At 38.9% G+C, this 24230-nt stretch overlaps 1 non-coding gene across 1 annotated transcript; it reads right to left on the bottom strand.

Annotated features, from left to right (window-relative positions):
• Positions 1-5535: 5535 nt before the first annotated feature.
• On the bottom strand, positions 5536-5631 carry LOC126107092 (U6atac minor spliceosomal RNA). The gene has a single exon (XR_007523502.1). It is a non-coding gene; the product is annotated as a U6atac minor spliceosomal RNA (small nuclear RNA).
• Positions 5632-24230: the final 18599 nt, after the last annotated feature.

Here is a 24230-nt window from a genome sequence, read left to right on the forward strand (position 1 = left end):
CTGACTGATTGAGTTTAAAATGTGATGGCTGCCTGACATCACTCAGTGGGTGTCCAGCTAAAGTACTGGTGTGCAAATTCCAGTCTTTGTCAACAGTGAACAGCAGTCAGCACGGATGCATAAACTGGGCACCTGCTGTGGGGGCCCCATACACATCAACATTTGCTGAACGGTCATTGAGGAGACACTGTTGGTTCATCTGGGCACTCAGTTGCGCATCTATTTGCCTGTGAACATCTCCATAGCTGTTGTTCACCCCTGTCAACTGTGGCTTGTGGTGCACCACAGTTCCCTTGGTGCTGGTTGTGGATAGCGGCATTTTGCAGTGCTTGGTATACTTCTACCATGGCGGGTTGTGAACAGTTAACAACTTGCCCATTTTGGAAATGCTTCCATGGCCTGAAAGCCAATGATCATGCTGTTTTGGATGTCAGATACTTCGCTCAAATTCCACGTTATGCTGATGACTTCCATGTTTCCTCACCCCCAACACCATTTATACATACTCCACTTTTAGCGCTGTCACCTTCCATTATTGCACATCGATTCAGACACGGGTGATAGTCACATTAATGTGTCTGCACTGTATATTTCGTGCAGTGAGCGAAGGTTTGATTTAAATGTGAATAAATGTATGTTCTTGCAGATTAGGAGGAGGAATATTCGTGTAATGTCTGAATTCAATATCAATAGGATGATGTTTCATTGGTAAAATATCTAAGGGAGCCTTACAGACTTACTCTCTTAGGTTTCCTTCATACTTAACAGGATTTTAAGCTCAGTGCTCAGATATCAATTTTGTAAAGCTGTACGACACAAACATAAGACGATTTTCAAGCACTGTTAAATATAAAATATTTGCAGATATTTCACGTAACCACCGGTAGCTGGATGTGTAGTGTAAAAGTATGGTAACCTTAAAATCGCTGGTTTGACTCTCACTAGCCTTATGAAAATAAATTAAAATTTGATACATATGTGTAAATGTCTTATTGTTAAACAGAGAACTATACATAGCAATAGGCTAGTACTATTCAGTCTGTAGAAATAAATTATCATTTTCTATTTGGAGTTCCGCAATTTTGTGACACATTTTCACTTGCTGTGAAGACTGAAATTTTCATGTGACTAGTAATTCAAAATAGAGAGATGTAATTGTTATTAAAAAGTATTGCTCCAGTGTACACTGCCTGACAAAAAAAAGTATAGCACACAGAAGAGGAAATGAAACTATACAAAGAGCATATGTGATGTTCTTTCATTGATTACAAAATCAAGTCAAATTTACAATGAACACAGTGATGGCAGTATGAGACCACTTATCAATATAACGTCGGTCCCCATCTGGCCCGAATGCTTGCATCGATTCAGTATGGAAGTGTGTCATAAAGCCATTGTATCTCACCCTGAAGGAGTCTGGCTCACAACTGTTCTAATTGGTCCTCGATAACCTTCAATACTGCCACTGGGAAAGAGTTGGCATCCGAGCTGGCCTCTCGTTCATCAGGTCTGGAGGTCTGGAGGTCTTGCTGGTTACAGGAGTATCTCAAAATTGTGCAGATATTTTGCAGACACATGTGCCACGTGTAGACAAGCATTATTCTGTTGAAAAAATGGCACCGCAGTGCTGTCACACAAAAGGAAATGTGAGGATGCAGGATATCCCTGACGTATCATTTTGCTGACAGGGTTCCTTCGGTCACTACCAGTTGTGGCCTGAAATCGGGTAGGAGCAACACCACTGTGCCGCTCCAAAGCATTGGAAGCACGGGACCTATCTCCAGGTCACTCAAGTCGTTGCCACTTTTTCCGAGATAGTCATCCGGTGTATCGTAGAACACCGTGTGACACCATTTATCCGCAATCTGTGTTTGCCGATCGTGGCACAGCTCCAGTGGTGTCGATGGCACTCTATGAACGGGATGGTAATTCCCAAGTCTGGCTTCTTCTATTCTCTGATCAGTGATGTGGGATGACATAGAATGTTGTAGGCAGACCATTACTTGTTCTCGAATGGCGGGGGCAGGTGTGACGGGGTTACGATCTGCTCAGTGCGCACTACAGCTATCCCTGCCCCCCCCTCCCACCAGTGAGGTCACACGTGATCGATCGGAACCTCAGGTTCCCGCGCGGTCCAGCATATGGCCACTGTCATATCTGAGAGCTCCACAAATCTGGGCATTGCACGTTCCGACCAGTGGGCCAAATGTAGGCCCATAATGAGGCACCTGTCATGTGCTGATGATGCTGTCTCACACAAGTTTATGGCATCTCCGAGCCATTCGCATTGGGCACTGAACATCTGATGCTGTTTGTGTCCTTTGTATACCGAACCAGCCTGGCAACAACATTAAAGACGAACAACACTAATAGCCTCCATTGTCTGTTCTACTTATATAACCGCTATGAGTGAATTAGTTAGTTAGCTAGTTAGACATCTCACCATGTCTTGTTGGTGCTTCAGTTTTTGTCAGGCAGTGTATGTTAGTGTACATTTGCACTTGTTGAAAAATATGGGATTGAAATTAAAAAAAAAAATAAGTTGCTGTTGGTGAGATCTGAACCATTGACATTACAATTACCAGTCTTTTACGTTACACGCAAAATACAGATCTTGCAGTAAAGGCAGTGTACTACCTCAGGTATGTTGACAACTATCTCTCGTCAGTTAATGACAATGTCATCGTAATCTCTACAACTGCTGATAATGTAATGGAATATATCAAGTTCAGCTGTCAGACGGAAACCAATAGTTCCATTAACTTCTTAGGCGTAAACATCAGGAATGATAATGGGAAACAGTCTGAATCTTCAGAAAAAAATTACATGTGATATTATTGTTGACTACCACTCGGGTCACCCATATCAGCATAAGAATTTTTTTCTATTAACCGTCTTCTTAAGCTCCCACTTTCTCCAGCTGAACAAAAAGAAAAAGAATTATGCACCATTCAGTGGAGTGCCAGGGTGCACAACCACCCCTCATTAAGTAGATATTGTAAAAAAAAAAAATACCACATGTAAAATAACCTTTAGGTAATAACGAAATGGAAGATACAAGTAACAAATACATGTGTTTGCCGTACTATGGCATCTTTAGCACAAAAATAGTAATCGTTTTCAAAAAACAAGACCTAAAGCTGCTTGTCCTGTGAACACAACCTCTTGTCATTCAGGTGCTCTATGGGTATGAAGATTAGACTGATGCAAACTGTATCATCCAAGTTCATATAAAATGATAATTACCCCTATGGAGCTAATAGGCTACTTGAAAAAATTAGCTGCTGCACACACAGGGAAACTTCATTTGGTAAGTACCTGAACTTGTTAGGGGTCTCATCTGTTGCTTATGGTTGGAGGACCTGGGCATTTCAGTAGAATGATTTGGGTTAATGGTTGCTGAATGACACAGTCTGATCTTGTAAAAAGAATATTTATTCAAGCAGTGTATAAAAATTACACAGAAGACACAAATGTTGAGGTTATAAAACAATTGGAAATGAATTTACGTAATTGAAATATAATGATGATAAGAAAATGAATGGTTGTTACGGTCACCACCAGCATGATGCCGGACATTTACGACTGAGATAGTACCCAGACACATAAAGGACAAAAATTATATTTTCAACCATGATTTCAAAACTATGTAATTACACAGAAGAGGTATGGATCCAAACAGCAGCATGCAACTGATCAAGAATAAAGGAAGAATCAGAAAGAAATGTCAGTAGGCGGGGGTGATTTCCAGTGAGTTAACTCGAGTATAAAACAAAACATTAGCGGTTGTGAAAAGAATCCGCTTTTGAAGGAAGAAACACGTACATGCCCATGTGTGAAGCATGTAGATAAAGTTAGGTAAACTAAAAAATAGAAACCAGGAATGAACTCCTCTCCCCCACTCTTTCATGATTTCTGAAGGTGGGAGTATGGAATGCAAACATGATCTTACCACGTCTGCCATTTAGGTGGTTACCAGCGAGTCAGGGTGCGCCGAACTGCGGCTGCTGTTAACTGTTGCTGGGCTGAACCGATGTTATGAGATTGCAAATTGTGTATCTCGTCATCCTTCTCATTACTTGCTGCAGACATGCATAAGTTTAAAGTGAAACTTCATAGACTTGGCAGAGGACCAAAGTCAAGAAAAATACATTTGAGCACAGAGTCCAGAGTAGCCTCACCAAGTAGAAGTTCAAATCAGAATGCCTGTGTGAATCTGAATACAAATCCTAATACCTTTCTCAATTTTTGGTGCCCTCCTTTCATGCCTGGGAAAGGAACCCTGTGCAATATTTTCTAGCCAATCCCAGAAAGAGCCTAAGTACTCTTACAATCAGGGATGCGGGAGTCCATTCCCTAGCTCCCACCACAAAGTTAATGGTGCATGTGCCAGTGAGATACGTATATAGTCAGAAATTTTGGAAACTTGGTTGGGCTTTGCAAGGCATTTCCAAGGGAAGAGCAGAGTTTGGAAATTTGTAGACACATGAGTGGCTATTTATTTTTCTTGGGGAAAAATGTATGTCAATCACACACAGCAGGATAATAGCAAGTGGACAGCTGAGGACTTCACCCAAAGGTTACTGACAAGCAGAGTTCACACCCCTTCCGTCAGTGATTTTGTGTTCTGCTATGGAGGACAGCAGTCTTCCATTCCATCACTCATTGTCTGCAGAGGATGAGCATCCCTGAAAGGTTTGCTTGACTGTCCATGTGATCTTCTAGCATAGGAGCTGCCCTTTGTGAGACCAGCAGCTCTTCCAAAACATGTGAAATTTCTTCTGTTTTCACCCGAGGAGAAAGGAGACCCCCTGGTCAAGACCAGAGGTATTTAATGGGAAAAAACTACTAAAAGATTGAAATTTTAGGTTCGGTGCAGAGAGCTATACCTAACCAGTCATGTAATCGGCAAACAATACCAGTGAAAAGTTAACAAGTAAAAACTTAATCAGAAAGTAAATGAAGCAAGAGTTTCTCTTGTGCAAATAGGATAAAATGTGAGGAGAAAGTTCTGAAATAGGCCATCACCTCACAAGGTTTCCTTTTCAACTACAGCCTTGGTCATATCGATTGATTGATTTCTTCATTAATCCATGTAACAATTTACATTGTGTTGATTTCGTCAGCAAAATCATATACAATACAATATACCTAAAATTATACACATAAAATTAGTATTTACACACATTTTTGAGGTATCTTAAATTAGTTTTATATCCTTATGTAATTTGTCATTTTCTTATAGTACTATACAATTCTAGATTTCATATTATAATTATTTCCTCATGTATTACAATGCAGGCTACTTTAATTACACTACATGTTTTAATTTAGATAGTCCATTACTGCGTAATAACTTTTATTTAATAAAAAAAATTTTAGTTTTGTTTTGAACTGCCCAATTGTGTCAATATCTTTTATTTTTTGGGGGTAATTTATTATATAATTTAACGGCATTGTACAACAAGCTCTGCTGAGTTTTAACTTTATTTTTCCTCTCAAGATGAAGATTGTGTTGGTTTCTAGTTTCATAGCAAAAATGGGTCAAACGCTGATAACTCAGCGGTGCCTCAACCTTATATGTGTTCCATCCTTGTCTAGGGGAGTGCTGACCGCCTCTCCTTTCTCCACTAATGGGGTTGATGAAAGAATTGTGCACCATGAATAAGGTGTGTACAGGATAGAATGTCCAGGTTGTGACACCTGTTACATTGGACAGACAGGTAAAAGACTTGAGATCAGGTTTGGTGAGCTCATAGCTTTGGATGTAGTTAGATCCAACTGCATGGCCCAATCGGTTGAGAACGGATACACGATACTGTCTCTGAGGTCAGGTGTCAGGTTGCTACACAAAAACAGTAATATCAGAAATTGAGTCTGCCTGTTTTTCTATGCAAACACAGACCAAATGGAAGAGTTCCGAGATAAAATCATAGTTGCTACACAAAGCTGATAACAGCAGTCTCCTGAGCTTCCTGGAGGAGATGGAGATACACTCCCATCTGAGGCCATCTGGCATTCACATGCTCAGTGGGCAAGTACTAGTGAAGGGCAGCCAGTTTTGGGAACACTTTGACTGCCTCCTGCTTAAGGGCAGGAGACATCATGAGGGAACTAATATCGAAATTTTGGTCTGCATTGAGTATGAAAACAGTAGGCACAGTAGTATGTGAGTATGTAACACATTTAAATAACCCCTTGAAACTTTCCCCAAGTCTTCTTACAGTACAAATTAGATTCCTCACTTTTATGCATAATGAAATTAATTATAGTTTACGACCTCTGCATACCCAATTTGTGAGGCCAATGTTTACGCATTCCGTGCGCTAAATGGCGCCTCTTATTTTAACACACACATCTTAAATTCATCACTACTAGCTTACACTAAATAGAAATAATCCGCAAAATTCGTAAATTCTACACTTCAAAATGCGCTTATACAGGGTGTTACAAAAAGGTACAACCAAACTTTCAGGAAACATTCCTCACACACAAATAAAGAAAATATGTTATGTGGACATGTGTCCGGAAACGCTTAGTTTCCATGTTAGAGCTCATTTTAGTTTCGTCAGTATGTACTGTGCTTCCTCGATTCAATGCCAGTTGGCCCAATTGAAGGAAGGTAATGTTGACTTCGGTGCTTGTGTTGACATGCGACTCATTGCTCTACAGTACTAGCATCAAGCACATCAGTACGTAGCATCAACAGGTTAGTGTTCATCACAAACGTGGTTTTGCAGTCAGTGCAATGTTTACAAATGTGGAGTTGGCAGATGCCCATTTGATGTATGGATTAGCACGGGGCAATAGAAGTGGCGTGGTACATTTGTATCGAGACAGATTTCCAGAACGAAGATGTCTCGACAGGAAGACGTTCGAAGCAATTGATCGGTGTCTTAGGGAGCATGGAACATTCCAGCCTATGACTCGCGACTGGGGAAGACCTAGAACGACGAGGACACCTGCAATGGACGAGGCACTTCTTCGTGCAGTAACCCTAACGTCAGCGTCAGACAAGTTGCTGCTGTACAAGGTAACGTTGACCACGTCACTGTATGGAGAGTGCTACGGGAGAACCAGTTGTTTCCGTACCATGTACAGCGTGTGCAGGCACTATCAGCAGCTGATTGGCCTCCACGGGTACACTTCTGCGAATGGTTCATCCAACAATATGTCAATCCTCATTTCAGTACAAATGTTCTCTTTACAGATGAGGCTTCATTCCAGCGTGATCAAATTGTAAATTTTCACAATCAACATGTGTGGGCTGACGAGATTCCGCACGGAATTGTGCAATCACGTCATCACAACAGATTTTCTGTGAACGTTTGGGCAGGCATTGTTGGTGAAGTCTTGATTGGGCCCCACGTTCTTCCACCTACGCTCACTGGAGCACGTTACCATGATTTCATACGGGATACTCTACCTGTGCTGCTAGAACATGTGCTTTTACAAGTACGACACAACATGTGGTTCATGCATGATGGAGCTCCTGCACATTTCAGTCAAAGTGTTTTTACGCTTCTCAACAACAGATTCGGTGACCGATGGATTGGTAGAGGCGGACCAATTCCATAGCCTCCACGCTCTCCTAAGCTCAACCCTCTTGACTTTCATTTATAGGGGCATTTGAAAGCTCTTGTCTACGCAACCCCGGTACCAAATGTAGAGACTCTTCGTGCTCGTATTGTGGACGGCTGTGATACAATACGCCACTCTCCAGGGCTGCATCAGCGCATCAGGGATTCCATGCGACGGAGGGTGGATGCATGTATCCTCGCTAACGGAGGACGTTTTGAACATTTCCTGTAACAAAGTGTTTGAAGTCGCGCTGGTACGTTCTGTTGCTGTGTGTTTCCATTCCATGATTAATGTGATTTGAAGAGAAGCAACAAAATGAGCTCTAACATGGAAAGTAAGCATTTCCGGACACATGGCCACATAACATATATTCTTTTTTTGTGTTTGAGGAATGTTTCCTGAAAGTTTGGCCATACCTTTTTGTAACACCCTGTATACAAGCCTACACATCCCATGTTCTTCTTTCACAAGGTATAATTCTGCCACCATTGCCTTTTATAACTTTTCCCTCTCCAGTATGAGTATCTTTTGAACCTCACTTTTTTGCACTTTTTTACCTGTTCAAATTTCAGGTCTTATTTGTTGTTTACCAATGGACTCGCTCTTTTACATACAAAGTTTGTGAGTACTGCTGGAACATCACTTTTAGATTCGAGAAATGCACAGTTTCTTTCTTCATAATCATCACCTTCTAAATCAATGTCTTCCCATTACCTATTTTTATGTTCTCCCTACCTACCTCTATTAGCATCAACTATACTGTTTGTTTCCTCCAAAGTAAGGAGAACAGTAACTGTAACCTTTTCATGACCACACAGTTTACAACTTCATGTCCCTTTAACAAAAACTCACCTATTTCTTCCAAATCACTACCAACCTTATCACTATTAACTCCATTAGCAACTGTCAGTATATCTTAAACTCCATACATCTGTCAATACATTATAAAAATCACCACAATAATTCCATCAACCTCCCTCCACTGACACACCATGCAAAATGATGCTGCTGCATCACTTCACATACTTCACATCAGAATTCACAGTACACTCAAATTTTGCCAAATTTGGATCTACTTACATTCCCTCTCTTCTCACATCCCTCTGCCACTTTATATTTTGATCTACTGTCTAACATAATATTTTTACATTTATCCTTTAACATTCGCTCACAGTTCATGTTTTCATCAGGCGCCATCAGTTCACTTCCATCAATAGAAATGAATTCACAAGTCCCTTCCTCTGAGATATCTAAATCGGTATCTCTTCCTCCCTTTAACAATGTACTACCAGTTCTGCCATAACATAATAAAATTTGTCACCAACTGATGAGACTACTAAAACACTGTCTTCCCCAATAGCTTCACTTACTTCCACAAATACAAAATCATGTACATTACTTTCATCTACATTATTATAATTGTCACTATTGACTAGCACCTAATCAAAGTCATAATACATTCCACCTACAGCAAATCCAGATCCACTGCACCCTCTCTTCTGGCACAGAATTTTCCATCATTCATTCCATCTTTCACTTCCCTTTCACAAAATAATTTTTTCATCCCCATATCATCATTATCTACCTTCTTAATACATTCCATGATATTTCTTGTGCCTCTTTATGGTTGTATTGCTTAAAATTGTTCCCCATCTTATTCTTGCACCTCACTATCTCCAATTTAAATATTTATAGCTTCTCTGCCAAAAATGTGTCCTTTTGATGGTCATTTATTTTTCCATCTCCAGACCTGAGATGGAGCAACCTATAGGTTTCCAAACTCTTATTCTGTCGTTGCATTTCATGCAGTGCCTGCCCCTCAAATCTTCATTCCCAGTTTTGATTCCCAGTGTGAAAATTCCCATTTCCACTTCCCCTCTGAAAATTATTATTGCAGTGATAATTATTTTGATTATTGTTATGGTTATTGTTCTGATACCCATTTTCCTGTCTATTGTTCCCTTTATGCGGCTTGAATTTCAACGCCTGTTACAGTTTTTCCATAAAATCTAAAATTTATCAATGGAATTTGTCAGACCTGTGAACAAATCACATTGTAAAAATTCTGGTAATTATGTCTCAAGTGTTGTGATTTCCATGAACACTCCCGAAGGACAATTTTTATGCAGGACATTAGCCAGTTCATGCAAACAAAAATCCTGCATTAACCAACTTCCATGTTTGAAAATTTGGGGCTGATTAGGAACTCATTCTGAAGTCATGTCTGCTCTGATTCACTCCAGCATTTGTTCAGGAACAACTCTCAAAAATGAAGCACACATTAAATTTACCCATGATTGAGTGTTGTCCTCTAGATGTCTTTTTGTGAACTTAATTTTAGCCTCTCCCAACATTCATTGCCCAAAATCATCTCCACACCCAGCAATAAAATCAACTGATTTTCCATCGCTTCCAAAACATCTTGTCATTTCCGAATTAACCCACGGAATATCTTCCGCAGAAGAAGCCTGATTTGCTGCTAAAGAATTTAATTCTGCCTGCACATCTCGAATCTACTGTTCCTGCCGCAAAGCTTTGTCGTTTATTTCTGATTCGAAATGCTGTATAATTTGAATCACCTCTTCCTCACCTTCCGACACAGCTTTAGTGGTCCCTTCCTGAAGCTTACTTTGCTTCTGTATACAATTCTTTACACCACTGCCCAGCTTGTCCTGATGTTTTCCAACTTGTCACTGAAATCTTTTTCCACTATTTCAACTCCGGTATTAACTAGGCCGACCTCAGAAATTTGAGACAAAATTAGAGGTTTAAGGATAACCTCTAATTTTGTCTCAATGATACCTTCAGTATACGACTTAATTTTTCCCACTTTGGCTTTTACACTTTATGCATTTGTCTCTCATTTTCAGTTTTTGCCTACCATTTCAATATTTGAATTTCCATCTTTGTATTAAACGCCCCTATGTTAGATTGTAGTTCAAGCAAAATTCATATCATCTGAAAGCTTACTTCTCCTCTCTGATTTCTGACTATCTGTTCTGTCAGTAAGTTCCATATTGACATTACTACTTTCCGATTTAGAACTAACTGGCCCACTAGCATTACTTGAACCATGCAGACTGGTAGGTTCCTTATCCATTGTAAGCTCTCTCTAAACTCAAGTAAGACAAATTTTATCCAGTTCCATACAAAAACAAAAAAAGTGAGAGAAATAAATGTAACATGTGGAAATCAACCAATAGAAAGAATGGATGTGTCTAAATTTCTTGGAGTACATATTGATAGCAAAATGAACTGGTCCTTCCATATACAACAGACCTTTAAAAAAAATTGAGCTCGGCTATGTATGCTATCAGAATGATGTCTTCCATTGAAGATTTAACCACTACGAAGTCTGCGTACTATGGGTATTTTCACTCTGTTACGTGTTACGGAATTATCTTCTGGGGAAATTTAGCTTCGGCAAAGAAAATTTTTGTGACCCAGAAAAGGGCTATTAGAATTATGTGCAGAGTACCCCCTAGGACATCGTGCCGTAACCTTTTCAAAAAGCTGCAAATAATGACCACTGTATCCCAGTACATATATTCGCTGATGTGTTTTGTAATTAAGAACCCTGCACAATTTCCATCAAATAAGAACTATCACAAATATAATACAAGAGGGAAAGAAAATCCTCATTGTGAACTTAAGAATCTGACAGTTGTTCAGAGAGGTGTCAAATGGTCAGGAACAAAAATTTTTAACCATCTCCCTGACCAGATAAAATGTTTAAGAGAAAATGAATCTCTTTTTAAAAGCAAAACTAAAGAAATATTTGTTAAATATGTCTGTTTATACATTAGAAGAGTTTTATGATGCAAAAAGGGAAATAGCATTTAGATAGAATTATCCATCTTGTTAACAAAGAAATGTGCTTGCAATTTTTCTCCAAATTAAAACATGAAATTTTGTATTAACACTCAAAGAAATCTGCTGTTATATGTACAATATCTGTTTTTGCTCTAAACTTTGTATTAACTATATGCAGTTATGTAGAACATTTTTTTTATATATTTAATGAAGACTGTTTTGTATCTTTTTGTATGTTTGTTGTTTTGTATGTTTGACTCGTTCCACATCTCATGTGACGTGCTCACAATACGAAATCTACGGAACATGAAATAAATAAATAAATAAATTGACATGAACCTCATGGATTCACACATATTTACATTATTGATGCAAATACTTAACTTATTGATTATGCTGGCTGCTAATGTTGGGCTACTGCTGCTGTCAAAGGTGTAGATGCTGCTAATGGCAAAGATGTTGCTGACCCAGGTGAACTTGAAGTTGCTGCCAGTGGTCCGCATTGCTGTGTCTGCCGCTGTTGCTCTCACCACCATCGAAATCTCTGCTGGCACTCAGCAGGCCTCTTTGTTGCGTATTCCTCATTCTTGACTTTCCACGGTTAACTTCGCCACATGTAATTACTGTTACTAGTTATTGTGCACTGAAGTACTGCAGAAATCTTATTCTCAGTACCCCCATGCAAACTGCCTATCGTGTTGTAGTTTCGAGCTATGGGTCACAAACCATATTGTAAAGTGTTAGAATTCCAGTAGCATTTATAATGGCATTAGATTTTATCCAGGATGAGAAAATCCCAATTTATTGCAACTTTACCTGCAGGTACTTGGACCTTAGGCAACTGGGCTAAGCATAGCTCTCTTTAAAAAAGAATGGCTTGAGGAAGTTGTAGGATCAAGCTATACACACCTGTTTTCATGCCCAGCAGCTAACTGCCTGCAGTTAGTAACCAGTACCTGTGGTCTTGCAATCAAATAGTCTACACATCGGCCAGACTCATGAATTGATAAAATAATCAGCTATATTACATAAATGATAAATAAATAATGTATAAAAGGATTTTACTCTAACATCTGGCATTGATGTAGGTGACACCATAGGATCTTGTTAAATAATGATGACTGAAGAAAGTAATCTCAAATCAACGGAGAGTGGTCCTATGATTTTCATTATAATACAGACAGATAGATAACCACATTAAAATGCAATAAAGTTGCAGTAATTGCACAGCAATAATGATAGCAGAATCCCCAGGCTAAATAGCTGCCCAAGATTTGCAAAAATCTAAGTCCGTTTCGTGAACACACTATACAAATATTCCTCACCTCAAAATAATTCAAGAGCTCAACACGACGATTTACTCGTTACCACACAAGAGATGATGAGTAGGAACTTATACTCTGTCTATTCTCAAGTCTGCACTGCAAGTAAGTTAAAGTTTTCTAGCAGCCATTCACCAGCCAGAATGTATCTCTTACATGACAGAATATAACCACAGGCACATCTGCCTTGCACCAGATCCTGAATCGCTCCCTTGATTTTGCGCACCACTCAAAAAGGGTCTGTCTCAACTTGACTCCAGTAGTGTTCTGCTACTATCTAACTCTCATCCCCATCAAAGATATGTCGTTCTTATGGTCTACAGACATGCTCTGACACAACGTGACCACCTTCTGCACTAAACTCATATTAAATACAGGAATATTATAAAAATTGTCACTCTCAGGCATTTACAATGAATATAAATAACAGATTTTCATAAATAAATAATCTAGCATTCTTTCACTTTTACACTCATGTTAAATGACAAGGAAATATAAGTATTGTTTAACAGTTACTTATGTCTGCGTGTTAGAAGCATCTTTTGGCATTCTTTTCAATGGTGGTGTCAACTTACACATGTAATTTAACACTTTCAAATTATGTTGATTTTTTAGTATTTGTTGTAATGAAATTTAAATAAAATTGTTGAAAAAATGGTGACATTTTCCGTAAATAACTACCGAAGTATGACAAGAGATGTGGTATTCATTCTGCATACAGTTGCCAGTTATTGTGGTGGATATGATGTTCTGACAAATATTTGCATAACGAAAAAGATGTTAATGCACAATAAATAAGAGATAGAGACAGGCACCTTCCATGGATGGTAGCTACAGTGCTATGCTATCATCCAAAACTTTCTGAGATCACATATGTTTTCAGATTTACTTTATTATTAAACTGTGATTTATTTTTGAATCTCTGAGAGCTTTAAGTGACCATATTTCAGACCGCCTTAAACTGTGCCATTTCTGGTGTATCTACCGCATACAGCTCATGTGAGCAACCACCACCCAAATTCTCTGCTTTAGAATTTACCCATTTCCAGCTATACAGTGGCCACCTTTGTTCCTGGGCTGGACATGCTGTGCCGGAACTACCAACCAACACTCAGCTGCACAAATTTACCTTGCCTCATACCAATTTTAGGTAGCCAAATTGCTTGCCTAAGTGTTACAAGATTGAAGACATGTTTACTTGGTTAATATAAGAACATAAAAGACGTAAGAATGGAATGAGAGGGATCAGAACAAAATGGTGAAAAACAGGCAGAGAGACAAAGACTTTAAGACTTCAAAAGTCTCAGAGCCACCCTCATGTCAAACTCTCCCAATCTCTACCTTGGACTTTATTCAGCCCTCCTGGCACTGTTCTGCAGTAGTGAATGGGTAACAAATGCATCATCGTCTAAAAAACAGTAAGGGGCTCAATTTTATTGTCCAGGAAATATCTCATCAATCAGGTTTGTTTGTTTGTTGTTTCTTTTTTTTTCTTTTCTTTTCCTTTTTTTTTTTTTTTTTTTTTTTTTTTTTTTTTTTTTTTTTTTTTCCGTAACATTGGATTTGACAAAATCTTTGCATCACTAAATCTACCCATTGAACCCATGTTTATAGCAATACCTGAATAATTTATAAGGATTGCAGAGAAATCTTCTTCTTTCTTTTTTGCACCTCTATGCAGTGTCAGTACAATTACTATTGGATTTGGTAGAGTTAGTTTAAGGGCTGGCTGGATGCCCTTCCTGTCACTACACAGTTCCCACCTCAGGAGGAATATGTGTACCCCAAACAGTTTGTGTGTAGTGTATCAATGTGAAAATTTGGAAAACTGCCTAAAAGCCACATCCAGTCTATCCGGCAGTCCAGCCCTTCGATCCATGGCCAGAGCACCTGGCCGAATCTTGGAAGCGGCATGTTAACACTCATGGGCGTCTGTGTGGGTTAAGCCTACATGTCATTGCTGTTTAAAATGTGTAACGGGACATCCTCCTCTAGCATTACTTTTCCTCGACAGTAGTTGTCAATACCGGTAACAGTATTATTTTTTGAATTTTGGACAAGTCGATATTATCTCAGATGCTTTTCTGAAAACTTTCATATAATTTTGTACACAATATGTTGTATTTCAAGCTAAAATGTATGAAAATGAATTACTTTATTTTGGATGTTATAGTCGATAGCTACTAGTTCTGAATGTACAGTCAAAATGATTTTTTTTAGAAACATTTGAAATTACGAATGATTTGTCACACTTCAAATTTCTATTATTAATTACGCAACCTAGTATTGTTTATTATGTTTATTTCTGGATTCATTTCTGAAAAAATAATTGAAACTAATAGAAATCCATTTGTCAAGAAAAATGGTAAGTCCTTTGAAATATTGTTATTACTGCGGAGTGAAATAATAGTAAACATAAGGCTGAACGTATTTTTGTATTTTGCAAACTATGTAATTTCGTCTTTGTTAATGTGAAAACTCAAAAGACTCTACAATATATTAAAATGTAACAAAATATATAAACATAACAACAAAAATTCTGCAACAACAATCTTCAATTTTATTTAGATCAATTCAACCATGAGGACCTAAAATGTGAGAATTTCAGATTTGAGAATCAGACCCCTGCACAAGAAGAACTGGAGCCAACTCTACACGAAAAGCTAAGTAAACTAGAAAGTTAATTTGTAATCTTCGCTCCTCTCAAATTTTTTGTAAAAGACTTTGCTTATTGTGGACAATAACTGAAATTAGGAAGGAGGGAGGAGATTACAAACAAAATAAGAGGAAACAGATAACACAGGTTTTCTCACTGTAAGATGTTTTTCAACGAGACCTCCAAGACAACTTTAAAATGCCACTTCCTTTCAAACTTGGAGTGCTGTGCTGTGCTGTGTGACTGTTATGCACTGAAGAGCAGAAGGTCTACTGCTCTGCCGTCCCTCTCCTCTGCCTCTTCTGCTATTTGCAGTGTGTGGTGGTACTACAGTTTTGTCCTTTGGCCAACTGTGTAATGCTGGTATATGTCTTGAGACAGAGTAGCTCATGGTGCACTAATTACTCAGATTAAGTTCATCCAGATTAAGAAAGATTGCGCTTATTGACTTGCAATAAACTTTACACACAATTTTAAACATCTGCAAAACTTTTTCTCACTGACAGCCCCTACAAAATTATGGAAGGAAAAAAGTTTATCGCTCAGTCCACGTTGAGACATTACACATTCCCTTTCTATGAGATGAGGGATTGTGAAATCCAGCTCTCTCAACACGCTTTTATCTTATTATTATTATTATTATTATTATTATTATTATTATTATTATTATTATTATTATTATTATTATTATTTTAAATTTTGTTCAGAATAAGTTGGGATTGGGGTTGCAGAACTTTCTTAAACGTGTTCTGATACATATAAAATCTTATCTTGCATGCAAAACTGCACTTCAGACAGTGCCAAGTTTGAAGAAAAAGAGGGGAGAAGACTGAAAGAACTGAATAGACCAAACCAGGCTGGCAAAATACCAATATGCAACCAGCATGTGATACAAAAAACCGAAAATTTCAGCAATTTATGCATTAGCAAGCACCAGCAGAAATCTTTCTTGCAAATTTTCTGATTCTAAGAGCAGGGAGATTATGTAATTTTGGTTAAGTGTAAACCTGAATAATGGCCATTTGCAGTATTGAAGATGTCATCACCGAGAAGTGATTGTGTCATGTGTTATTATATCTTGTAGTTGCATGCTTAATTTAAATTCCCAGTAGCAACACAATTTGATGTTAAAATCACATCAAAAACGTTAGACCTATAACCCCAATCTTTTCAGTATCCATGGTTGGTAGCGTCACTGCCCAGCTGTTGCCAGCACTGTGTCATTACTGAGCACATATTTCTCTCATAAAAATACATTCCAGTTCAACATTATACAGCAAAATAATCACTTGTTATGTAGCACATTTAGGTAGAGTGCGCACAATTTATAAATAACCACAGCCAGCCGCGATCGTAAACAGAGTGGCGAGGAACGGAGCGAGTGATCAACCACAATGTCCGCATTATGTGCTCATGCAAAAGCAGAACTGATACAAAGATCATAGTAATCGCTGATTCCTTCTAGTGTTTTGAGGACAGTACTCGCGCCCAGTGTCCACAGCTCGTGGTCTAGTGGCTAGCATTGCTGTCTCTGGATCACGGATCCCAGGTTCGATGTCCAGTAGGGTTGGGGATTTTCTCTGCCCAGGAAGTGGGTGTTTGTGTTGTCCTCATCATTTCATAATAATAATAATAATAATAATAATAATAATAATAATAATAATAATAATAATAATCATCATCATCATCATCATCATCATCACGATTCATGACAGTGGCTAAATTGGACTGAGTAACAAAATTGGACTATGTGAAAAATTGGAACGTCTCAAAAATGAGATCGACAGGAAGTGCAAAATGGCTAAGCAGGGATGGCTAGAGGACAAATGTAAGGATGTAGAGGCTTAAATGATTAATGGAAAATCTCATATAAAGATGTGAAACAAATACTAACAAAGAGATAGAGGGGCGGGCCAGTACTTACCTCAGCTCATTACAGCCGATAGATACACATAAAACAGAACCGAAAATTTACATTCCTAGCTTTCGGAACAAATGTTCCTTCATCAGGGAGGAGAGAGGGGAAAGAAAGGGAAGAAGGGAAAGGAGATTCAGTTACTCACAACCCAGGCTATGAAGCAACAGGGAAAGGAAAATAGGGAGGGTAGCAAGGATGGAGGCATGGTTGTCAGAGGGCATTCTACTGTTAAGTACTGTGCCAGCTTCAAACCAAAGAGGATGCATACAGAAGTAAAGAGGTATAAAGATAAACACAACTATGTAGGATGAAAAGATGCGTGAATGGCTAAAGAGGAAAGGGAAAGAGGAGAAGAGTGAAGAGTAAATGGGAGTGAGGTTGTTTAACGTAGGTTCAGTCCAGGGGGATGGCGGGATGAAAGGATGTGTTGGAGTGCAAGTTCCCATCTCCGCAGTTCAGAGGGACTGGTGTTGGGTGGGAGAGAGAGAGACAACCATGCTTCCATCCTTGCTACCCTCCCTATTTTCCTTTCCCTGTTGCTTCATAGCCTGGGTTGTGAGTAACTGAATCTCCTTTCCCTTCTTCCCTTTCTTTCCCCTCTCTCCTCCCTGATGAAGGAACATTTGTTCCGAAAGCTAGGAATGTAAATTTTCGGTTCTGTTTTATGTGTATCTATCGGCTGTACTGAGCTGAGGTAAGATGTAGAGGCTTATCTCACTAGGGGCAAAATAGATCCTGCCTACAGGAAAATTAAAGAGACCTTTGGAGAAAAGAGAGCCACTTGTATGAATATCAAGAGCTCAGATGGAAACCCAGTTCTAAGCAAAGAAGGGAAAGCAGAAAGGTGGAAGGAGTATATAGAGGGTCTATACAAGGGCGATGTCCTTGAGGACAATGTTATGGAGGAGGATGTAGATGAAGATGAAATGGGAGATACAATACTGCGTGAAGAGTTTGACAGAGCACTGAAAGACCTGAGTCGAAACAAGGCCCCCGAAGTAGACAAAATTCCGTTAGAACTACTGACAGCCTTGGGAGAGCCAGTCCTGACAAAACTCTACCATCTGGTGAGCAAGATGTATGAAACAGACGAAATGCCCTCAGACTTCAAGAAGAATATAATAATTCCAATCCCAAAGAAAGCAGGTGTTGACAGATGTGAAAATTACCGAACTATCAGTTTAATAAGTCACAGCTGCAAAACACTAACGCGAATTCTTTACAGGCGAATGGAAAGACTGGTAGAAGCCGACCTCGGCGAAGATCAGTTTGGGTTCTGCAGAAATCTTGGAACACGTGAAGCAATACTGACCCTACGACTTATCTTAGAAAATAGATTAAGGAAAGGCAAACCTAAATTTATAGCATTTGTGGACTTAGAGAAAGCTTTTGACAATGTTGACTGGAATACTCTCTTTCAAGTTCTAAAGGTGGCAGGGGTAAAATACAGGGAGCGAAAGGCTATTTACAATTTGTACAGAAACCAGATGGCAGTTGTAAGAGTCAAGGGGCATGAAAGGGAAGCCACAGTTGGGAAGGGAGTGAGACAGGGTTGTAGCCTGTCCCTGATGTTATTCAATCTGTATATTGAGGAAGAAGTAAAGGAAACCAAAGAAAAGTTCGGAGTAGGTATTAAAATCCATGGAGAAGAAATAAAAACGTTGAGGTTCGCCGATGACATTGTAATTCTGTCAGAGACAGCAAAGGACTTGGAAGAGCAGTTGAATGGAATGGACAGTGTCTTGAAAGGAGGATATAAGATGAACATCAACAAAAGCAAAACGAGGATAATGCAATGTAGTCGAATTAAGTCGGGTGATGCTGAGGGAATTACATTAGGAAATGAGTAGTAAAGGAGTTTTGCTATTTGGGGAGCAAAATAACTGATGATTGTCGAAGTAGAGAGGATATAAAATGTAGACTGGCAATGGGAAGGAAAGCGTTTCTGAAGAAGAGAAATTTGTTAACATCGAGTAAAGATTTAAGTGTCAGGAAGTCATTTCTGAAAGTATTTGTATGGAGTGTAGCCATATATGGAAGTGAAACATGGACAATAAATAGTTTGGACAAGAAGAGAATAGCAGCTTTTGAAATGTGGTGCTACAGAAGCATGCTGAAGATTAGATGGGCAGATCACATAACTAATGAGGAGGTATTGAAAAGAATTGGGGAGAAGAGGAGTTTGTGGCACAACTTGACAAGAAGAAGGGACTGTTTGGTAGGACATGTTCTGAGGCATCAGGGGATCACAAATTTAGCATTGGAGGGCAGCGTGGAGGGTAAAAATCGTAGAGGGAGACCAAGAGATGAATACACTAAGCAGATTCAGAAGGATGTAGGTTGCAGTAAGTACTGGGAGATGAAGAAGCTTGCACTGGATAGAGTAGCATGGAGAGCTGCATCAAACCAGTCTCAGGACTGAAGACAACAACAACAATTTACTTTGTGTCTGGCATTTTCAAAAAATGGGAAGATGTGGTACAAAGTTACCTCGGTTGTCCATATATGTAATGCATCTGCGATAGTGAAAGGAAATTTGTTTACCGCTTCAGTTGTTGCGTAAGTTCGTATTTTATGTGTGTATCATTTCTACATAATTTTAGTTGTCTGTAACTTTCATTTCCAAACCTCTTGGAGATTGCCAGGCTACAGTGTGGTGTTAGAGACCATGCTCCCCCCCCCCTCCCCTACGCCCCCCGCCCCCTCGTACATAATTTTGGTTGGAGTGATAGACTTATCTGTTCATAGCCCAAGTGTAGACTAGATTGTAAGGTGATAATTTGGTTGAGAGTCAGCAAAGCTAGTGAATGTGAATGCCAAATAAAGGTTGTGCTACTATAACAGATTCACCTGCAGAATAGCCTAATTTATACACTGTCACCATGTTTAAACTTTCGTCATAGAAACTGAACCTATAAGATAAATCCATAAAACTTAGATAATGAACATGTTTGAGTGTTTTAAAGCATATGTTCAGGTCAATCCATGTGAAGTAAACAAAGGTCTGGTTCTTGATATCTCGCATTGATAGTAGGAGTTATTTGCATGAGAAGTCCCAAAAAGTCCCAAATTAAAAAAAAAAAAATCTGCTGTATGTTTATAATTTCCCACTTAGAAACAAAAAGGCTGGTGTGACATGTGCATTACCACACCTGAATAATTGGAGGAGAATTAATAGTTGGTTTTGCAGACTAGTTTTCACTGCAACCCTTTTTATTGCGTAACCATTATCGCACACTTCCTTTCCATGTGAAGTAGGTTAATAATGTCATCATCAATTCCTTTAAAACTTCCAACATGATGACGGAAAAGAATTTTTTCAGATTTGTATATTGTGGTGCTAAACCATCACTGAAATAATATGCTTTATTTCATGTTGTGAAGAAAATAAAATTTCATAATGTCTGTGAGCTGCTTCTGGAACATGTTTACAAGAATGTGTTGTGTGTTAAACTGTCAGAGAAATTTTTTAGGTACTTGTACAAAAGTAAGCACCTTGGCCATGGAATTATTTCAAAGGAATCTTGGACTTCATTATGATGCAGATAGGAATAGTTTTCCGCTAAATCACGTACAACAGTAGTCACATTCTGCAGTAGTGTAGTTCTTATTTTTCAGAAGAAAAGTGGCTCACTATTTTGCAGCAAAGTCATGTTTTGGATGTGTTAGTTGTGTACAAAAAATGTTCCATAAATTCTTCTGTTTTATTTAGTTATAGTGAAACGTGCAGTGGTCACCAGTAACACACTGCTTAAAAGTTTTATTTTCTATCATTTCCTCTTCAAGTGCAGAGATTAAGGCATTTTTAAAAAAATCTTACAGCAAGGCAGTAATGGTGCTCATTTGTGAAGTATGGAGTATTTATGGAGTTGCCCGTATTTTGGGTATGTGCAGTTGTACAATTGTTTAAGTAAATTGCAGTAAAATAAAATTTCAGTATGTTCCCACTGGAATACCATCATAAAATTTGTCGCACACATTAACAAATAGTGTATGACTGGCATAATTTTTTTCAATACCAACAAATGCCAATTTTGAAATTTTAAGAACTTAAAAAAAACTTTTGGTTTGAGAAAATTTAAATTCTTGTTAATGTGGTCAAATAGTACATATTTTTAAAGCTTACATGAAACTGAATGAAATGGTAAGTTTCAGATTTTTAAGGGAAATAGTTTTTGAGATATATGGTAATGTCACAATCTGAGGCCAGAAGAACCCCTAAAAACCTAAACATCAATGGGAAATGCTTCAAGGGAGTGTCCTCTTTTAACTACTTGGGAGCCCTCATAACAAATGATAACAGTACTGGAAAGGCTATAAGGGAAAGAATACAAGCAGGAAACGGAGCTTACTTTGCAAATATGCAACTTTTCAAAACTAGCCTTGTTACAAGAAAAACTAAACTGCTAGTATATAATTCCCTAGTCCGCCCATCTATCACATATGGGTCAGAGGTATGGACGTTGACAGAGCATGATAAAAATGCACTAAGAACCACTGAGCGGAAAATACTACGCAAAATCTATGGGCCAATAAGGGAGGAAGAAGGCTGGAGAATACATTACAATGCCAAATTACAAGAGTTAATACAAGGCAGGGACATAGTAAAATTTGTGAAATCACAGCGAATACGATGTCTAGGACTCTTGGAGAGAATGGCAGAGGATATTATTCCAAAGAAAATGATGAAAGGTGTGATCTATTCAGTTAGGCGAAAAGGGAGACCTAGAAGGAGATGGATCGACAAGGTAATAATAGATATCACCAGTAGGGGAGTCCGCGGGTGGAAAAGAGCAGCAAATAACTTTATTTATTTATTTATTTATTTATTTACATTTTCTTTGTGTGGAGCCATTGTAATGATGGCTTTTGCAAACGTCAGTGTGGAGGAAGATTGTTGAAGAAGCCAAGGCTCACCAAGGGCTGTAGTGCTACTGAAGAAGAAGTTTTTGAGATAAAGAAAACATGAAAAGAATTGCACAGTTTTGGAAACTTTTGAAAATGAAATGCCCAAAAGAATTTTAATTTTGGACTTTACCTTATTTTGGTAGGTAGAATTAAAATACAAAAACTTACAAAATTCTAAATCATTGATATTCATCTTTTTGTATTTAAAAAAAAATTTTTTTAATGGGTCGATTTCACTTGGGAAGACCGGTACAAATACCATTAATAAAACTAAACTAAAAAAATGTAAGGGGTGTCACTGTGTAACTTATACCATCTTATTTCATTTTCAGCATTTGATTCTGAATGATATGTATTTAAAGAAAGTCAAAAGATTCTTCTCTGTACTCTTGGAATTTTCTAAACTCCTCCATCTGAAACGATACTCAGAAAACCGGTGTGGTTCACATGGAAGTGGGTACCTCACTGTGTACCAGTTATTAGAGCTTTTTCCCATTCCAATCACATTTACATCACAGGAAGGATTATTGCTTAAATTCCTGTGTGTGGTCTAATTCCTCTAATCTCATTGTCCAATCCCTCTGGGAGCAATACGTAGGGGTTTTGTAATGCATTCCTACATTTATCACTTACACTGTGGTGACAAGTCATGGGATACCTCCAAATATTGTTGGACCTCCTTTCGTCTTGTGTAGTGCAGCAGCTCAACCTTTCTCAGCTTCAGGTTATGTAGCTGACTACTGTTTATGAACCTCATTAACTATCCTGTAAAATGAGCTTGAATGTATTATGGGTCAGGCACCCAGATAACAATGCATTTGGTTGACAGATAGCCAACAAATCTGGTGGATGGGCTGCCAGATGTGCATATGTGGAAAAATTCTTACTTCTGTTACTGTTACACTCTATAGTATCACTGATCTTAGTATGGCCATAACTGGATACTGTTCCTTGCTTTGCGTGTATTCTATGTCTCTGTTAGTTAATTTTTCCTTGTGTGGTTTTGGGAAATGCAGTCAGTTTTGATAATATGGTTGCATAAAGAGAAAGCCATACCAAACATGTTTGGACTCCATTCTGCATCCTATATTTAGACAGTGCTCAGCAACTGAAGATCTCCAACTCTGTGTACAAGTGTCCATTGTACACTGCTGGATTGGATGGGGACAGATGGTTTCAGCAATCCTGTGTGGTACAATGTGCAAGGGCCTCAGTGTCCTTTACTGTTCTAATGAAGCCTTAGATGGAGCTGTTTCTTCTATTTCAAGGCAGTCTAGGACTGGCCTCGTGCTATGGGGAGGAGCAGGGCAACATTGGAACACCAAAGACACATCATATTACCATACATAATATTGTGTAGGAAAAATGTTGGCATTCAAAACAGTTTCCAGTCATCTCAAAATGGATGAATACAGCTCCTGTATAATGTTAAAGGGAATCTTGTACCATTCTTGGAGATGGCTAGGTGATCATTCACCTTTCTCTCCAAAATAGACCACCATTCTCCTCGTTTGCCAGATTGCCCTGCTTACAAGAGAGAAAAGAAGATACAAGAGTACAAGTCCCTGGATTGCCTGCCTTATGCTGAGGCTTGCCAAAAATGTGACACACCCCATCCAGTGTCACTTTCTTCAACTTTTGCCTCTTGTTATATCCTTTCTCCCTCCTCCCTCTTCCTTACCCAAGCTGTGTCCCTGTCTCCCCTCCCCTTCCCCTGCAGTTCCCGTGCCTCCCCATCTGGGAGCCACTCCTCCTTTCTGGTCAAAGAAGTGTCCCCCTTCTTTGGCCCCTGCCAGTGATGGGGCTGTGCCTTGGGGAGATGCACCATATGTGCACCCCAAGATCACACACTCTCTTTCAGTTCCATATCTTGCACATGCCTGTACTCTCCCTGTGCCCTGGCCTCCTTCACTTCCGAATGAGAGGAAGAAAAAACATAAGTCCCAAGACAAGGCCGCTCGGGAGCCCCTGGAGGTACCATCTCCTCCCTTGCAGCCTGAGTCTGAAATCTTATTTATGGACGTCACCCCAT

Source organism: Schistocerca cancellata, chromosome 10, assembly GCF_023864275.1.
Source record: "Schistocerca cancellata isolate TAMUIC-IGC-003103 chromosome 10, iqSchCanc2.1, whole genome shotgun sequence".
Lineage (NCBI taxonomy): Eukaryota > Metazoa > Arthropoda > Insecta > Orthoptera > Acrididae > Schistocerca > Schistocerca cancellata.